Source organism: Nelumbo lutea, chromosome 1 (assembly GCF_056320005.1).
Source record: "Nelumbo lutea isolate HS-2025 chromosome 1, American lotus-T2T, whole genome shotgun sequence".
Classification (NCBI taxonomy): Eukaryota; Viridiplantae; Streptophyta; class Magnoliopsida; order Proteales; family Nelumbonaceae; genus Nelumbo; species Nelumbo lutea.
Genome location: NC_142684.1, coordinates 90,054,661 through 90,060,592, shown reverse-complemented (window position 1 = coordinate 90,060,592; position 5,932 = coordinate 90,054,661). Strand labels below are relative to the sequence as shown.

At 25.3% G+C, this 5,932-nt stretch overlaps 1 non-coding gene across 1 annotated transcript; it reads right to left on the bottom strand.

The window, feature by feature from the left end:
• Positions 1-685: 685 nt before the first annotated feature.
• On the bottom strand, positions 686-758 carry TRNAE-CUC (transfer RNA glutamic acid (anticodon CUC)). The gene has a single exon. It is a non-coding gene; the product is annotated as a tRNA-Glu (tRNA).
• Positions 759-5,932: the final 5,174 nt, after the last annotated feature.

The window sequence follows — 5,932 nt, the reverse complement described above, 5'->3', positions numbered from 1 at the left end:
CTACCCATAATCTTTACCCCATAAGCAAGTAACAAAGAAAAAATCAATGATGCCAAAAAAGCATGGTATTGAAAAAGCTTTTGACCAATCAAACCCTGGTAAATTTTGATGAAAATCATCTTTTGTCTTATCAGTAAGAGTACTCCAAAGCAACGTTTTCAAATCGTCGTTGATTCGGACAGTCGGACCGTTCGGCCCATGTTCAGGCAATCGGTTCCATTTTATCTAAAATCTGGAATCTGGTAAAAATCATTGAAAATGTCAGTAAACTGTTAATTTGGGTGGTCGAACGATCGACCCATCAACCCGTTCAATAATTTTTGACCATTTTTCTATTTTTTTAATTATTTTTATTTTTATTTTAATTTTACTTCAAAACAGGCCCTTCATTCAAACTGGATGATCGAACAATTGACCCAAAAACTAATGGCCAAAACAATTCCATTTCCAAATCATTTTTTAAAACTTTGCTCCAAAGGATGCACCTCAGATTCGGTTTGGAGAGTGAAACAAATATATACAGTACAAAGGTGCCCCATAAGATAGAAGCTCTTTGGCCTATCAAGAATTTCGATGAAAACACACTTCATTGGTTAATCCTTTGTCCTTATTTAATAAGGCTGTTAGGTTAGAATGCTGAAAAATGGAAAAAAGGAGCACTGTACATAAAATAAAATTAAAAAACTTCCGTTGCCGGGACTCGAACCCGGGTCTCTCGGGTGAGAGCCGAGTATCCTAACCAACTAGACTACAGCGGATTGTTGACTTCTTGTACACAAAATCTTCCTTAAGGTTGTAGAAAGGTGACGAGATCGACTTGCACCAAATTCTCTCAGATATAATAGTAAATCAATGACTGCATTTGTTGCGACAAACAAAGGGTTGTTAACGTTTGGATTATGAGAATATACACATATATATATATATATATATATATATTTAAAATTGGTCCTTGCCACGTCAACATATCTCTCTTTGAGAGAAGTTATTTATCCTTTTTTTTTTCTTTTATTCGAATATTTTATTTTTTTAATTCCATATCATTTTTGAAACAACCAATGAAATGCATTTTCTCAATAACCTAAATAATTTTTTCTCCTAAAATTTCTCCTAAACTACCTCCCCCACTATCCCTCACTTTCTCTAAAATTATCTCTAATTTTTATTTATTTTCAAAATTATCTTTAATTCCTATTTATCTTCAAAATTATCTCTAATTTAGTAGGGAGTTTCTCCGCTAAATTATCTCTAATTCCTATTTATCATCACTCATACTTTTTATTTATATCTATCTAAATAAAGTTTGGATTAAAAAATTTAAGAATTATTTAAAAATTCTAACAATATTATATAATAACTTTAAAATATTTATTAAAAAACACAAAAAAAATATATTATACAAAATATATCACGAAATTATGTACTAACAACTTAAATTATGTTTTTCTTTTTCCGTATTATCAATTTAAATGTTTTTCAAATATTTAATAATATGTAATAGCTTTAAATAAATAAAATGAAAATAACAAAAAATTTAAACATTATATAGATTATTCAAATATTTAAATAACTAAATAGTTAAAATAAAGAAATTATGTAATAAATTAAAAAAAAATCTTCAAAGTAGAAAAGTAATTATAACATAATATTCAAATTAATAATAATTTAATATATTAACAAGGAAGTTTAGAAATTTTCTCCCCTTTTTGAATTTTTTATTTTTTAATTCCATGTCATTTTTAAACAACCAACGAGATGTAATTTCCAAATAACCTAAATAATCCCTTTTCCTAAAATTATTCCTAAACTAACTCCTCCATTTTCCCCCACTTTCTCCAAAATTATCTCTAATTCCTATTTATTCTAAATTATCTCTAATTTCTATTTATCCTCTCCCCTACTTTTTATCTATATCAATCTAAAGAAAGTTTGGATTAAAAAATTTAATAATTATTTAAATATTCTAAAAAATATAAAATAAATTTAAAATATTTATTAAAAACACAAAAATAATTTTATATTTTTACAAAATATATCACAAAAATATGTACTAACATTCTAAATTATGTTTTTCTAGATTATCAATTTAAATGTTTTTAAATATTTAATAATATGCAATAGATTTAAATAAATAAAATTAAAATAACAAAAAAGTTAAAGTATTTTATAGATTATTTTAATATTTAAATAACTAAATATTTATCATAGCCAGATTTTAAATAGTTAAAATAACCAAATTATATAATAAATTTAAAAAATTTATTCAAAGTAGAAAAATAATTGTAACATAATATTTAAACTATAATAGTTTGATATATTACAAAATTAATAATTAAATTTTGTAATAATAGTATAGATTATGATTTAATGGATAATTAAATATAATAAATAAATAATATTTTAACATTTAATTATTTTACATATTATTTAAATATTTAAATAACTAAATATGTTAAATACAAAATATTTAATACAACTAGATTTTAAATAGTTAAAATAAATACATTATGTAATAAATTTAAAAAAATTCTAAAATGTAGAAGAATAAGTATAACATAATATTGAAAATAATAATAATTTAATATTTTTACATAATATTGTAAATAATTAATTTCACTTATATCAAACAATAATTTGAGAAAATAACCTTCAAAAAATAATATTTATTAATAGTTATTTTAAACTCTTAATATGTATTTATTATATAATTATATATACTAAAATTAATATTTATTATCTTTTGTGATAAATTTATTTTCAATGGTTATGTATGGATTTATGTTGTTTTTTTTTATTTAATAGAAAACTTTCAATAATTATTGGACATTAAATTACTATTATTGAAATTTTATCTCCAAAATTATCTCTAGTTCCTACATTAATAAAATTCATATAACAAAAAAATTAAAATATTTTTTAGATTATTTAAATATTCAAATAACTATATATTTATCATCGGTAGATTTTAAATAGTTAAAACAACAAAATTATATAGTAAACTTAAAAACTTTTTCAAAGGCACTGTTCTAGAGAATAAGTGTTGGCCATGGACCATGGTGATCGCATACTATATTCATATCCATTACTAGGACTTTGGAGACCAATAATAACTTAATATATTACAAAATTAATAATGAAATTATGTAATATTATGATTTTAGGGATAATTAAATTCAATAAATAATGAATATTTTAAAATCTAAATATTTTACATATTATTGAAGTATTTAAATAACTAAATATGTTAAATAACAAAATATTTAATACAACTAGATTTTAAATAGTTAAAATAAATAAATTGTAATAAATTAAAAAAAAAACTCTAAAATGTAGAGAAATCATTATAACATAATATTGAAATTAATAATATTTTAATAATCATAATCATAATAATAATAATTTAATATTCTAGATTTTAAATATTTTGTGATAAATGTATTTTTAATGATTATGTATAAATTTATGTTGTTTTGTGATTTAATAGAAAACTTTCAATTATTACTGGAGATTAAATTACTATTATTGAAAATTTTAAATTTAATTTATTGTACTTATTGTATTTATTGTATTTTTGTTATATGTTATTGATTAATATTTAGTAGAGATTAACTATTTTTTGAGATTATACTATTTATTGACTAAGTTAATATATTTTTAGTACTTATTGTATTTTTGTAATTTTTGTAACTATTGTATTTTTCATTATCCATATATTTTCAATAATTGTGTATTTTTGCTATAAATTTTCAATAATTATTGGAGATTAAACTATTGTTATTTATTAGAGATAAGATTATTAATTTACCTGAAATTATGAGTGTTCATGAGTTTGTTTGGTTCGGTCATAGGCTATTTGGACAACCAAATTGACCTGGTCATTTGCTCAGCTGAAACCGATTAACCTTTTGTGAAAACCGACCTACTCAAGTTGTATCCATGGTTAGGTCATTCGATTTTGGTTGATTTACAAATGGCCAAAGTGAAACTGAGTCAACTTGGTCGAATTGGGAAATTTTTGAACTAAAGCCAACCTAAAATACTATAAAATCGACCAACTCGGATCGAGTTAATCGGGTTGGTTGGTTTCATTAGTTTGATAAATAAACCTAATTGAAATTAACTATTGTTATTTTTGCATTATAAAAATTTTATTAGAACACACTTTCAGGGATGGCAATTTTCCTTTTCCCTGACAGGGACCTGACTTCCCTGACTTGATGGGGCTAGGATGGGGATTGTTTTGGCGGGGTGGGGGGTGGGGACGGGGATTAATAGCAATTCCCAGTCGAGGTTGGGGTTAGGGATGGGGATTGAGGTCCCTACCCCACCCCGACCCCGATTATATATATATATATATATATATATATATTGCAATGTTATTTATATTAAATATACTATTATATTATTTATATTATATATATGAAAATATATTTAAAACATTATTCATAAAGTAAATTTTTTATTTATTTTAAATAAATTTATTTAAAAAATACTATTATCTTAAAACATTTCGAGGATTTGGGTCCCCACGTGGAATCCATCATTGCCGGGGATCGAGGATGAGGGTTAATTTTAGAATCGGGGTTGGGGACGGGGAATACGATCCCCGCCCCGTTGCCATTCCTACACACCTTATAGTTTTCCATATTTACTTAAACTTACCTTATAGTTTTCGTTTTACTAAAACACCCCATATATTTTACAACTTATTTACTTAATCAACATTTCATTAAGGAGTGTTTGTTTTGCCATTAGGCCCATAATTTTTATTCCAAAAATACCCCTAACACTTTTTTGTATAAAAATAAAATTGAACAAATATAGCCAATAGAGTGGTTGTCCATTTCTTATTAAGGGCAAAAATGGTATTTTAATTTTTACTTTCTTTTGATTAAATTTATTAAAATAAACATTAGGGTTAGCACTATCATTTTCCACTATCATCTAATGGAAGATTAATTAAATCCATTCCAAATTATAAGTGGTGCTTTAGTAAAATGCTAACTATTGGGTAGATTTTAGTAAATCCATGAAACTATAAGGGGTATTTTAGTATAGGACCCTTTCTATTATTTAGCTTTTTGTTAATAAATCTCGTGCATCGCATGGGTTCCTGCTAGTATATGTATTAAAATTGGTCTGTCCACGTCACCATACCTCTCCTTGCTTCAAACCCTCCTTAATTCTGTTTTTTTTATTTTTTTATTTTTTGATTTTTTTTTAATTCCACACAATTACCCATTAAACCAATAAGGAAATCACATATGCTTAACTATTTTACAACCATAAAGAAAAAGGGATTTGCTTTTCTAATGTTTACCCAGGTGGCACCACTTTCCCCCACTTCTTCGTAAATTATATCTAATTTCTATTTATCGCCTAAATTTTCTCTAACTCCTATTTATCTCTTAAATTATCTTTAATTTAGTAGAGAGATTCTCTTCTAAACTATCTCTAAAGAAAGTTTCAATTAAAAAAGGGTAAAATACAAAAACCTTGAAGTTTCTAACAATCATAAAAACCTCCCCCATAGTTTCACTTTGACAAATACCTCCCCTTAATTTTTAAAAAATTCAACAAAAACCTCCCTTCCGTTAAGCAAGACAAAAAAAAATGTTAAATCCATGCATAATTTTTTTCCAAAATACCCATTTTACCCTCATGTAAAATGGGTACTGAAATCAGATGTTCCTGGGTAGTAAAATAAAATACCCGTCACTATAGAAGACTTTCTAGTTGAAAGCTGCTCTTGCTTTTCCATTGGCATGTCTCTGCAACTCTGGCCAAGATTTAGAGAGTGAGCGCTGAACAACATTTTCCCTACAATATTTCTCTTCATCCTCATCTTCATCTTTAGTGCCATTGTGCCATTGGCATGACTTCTTAGAGACTTTCCTGTCACCACTGCCAACAACAGAGGAGCTTACCGAAG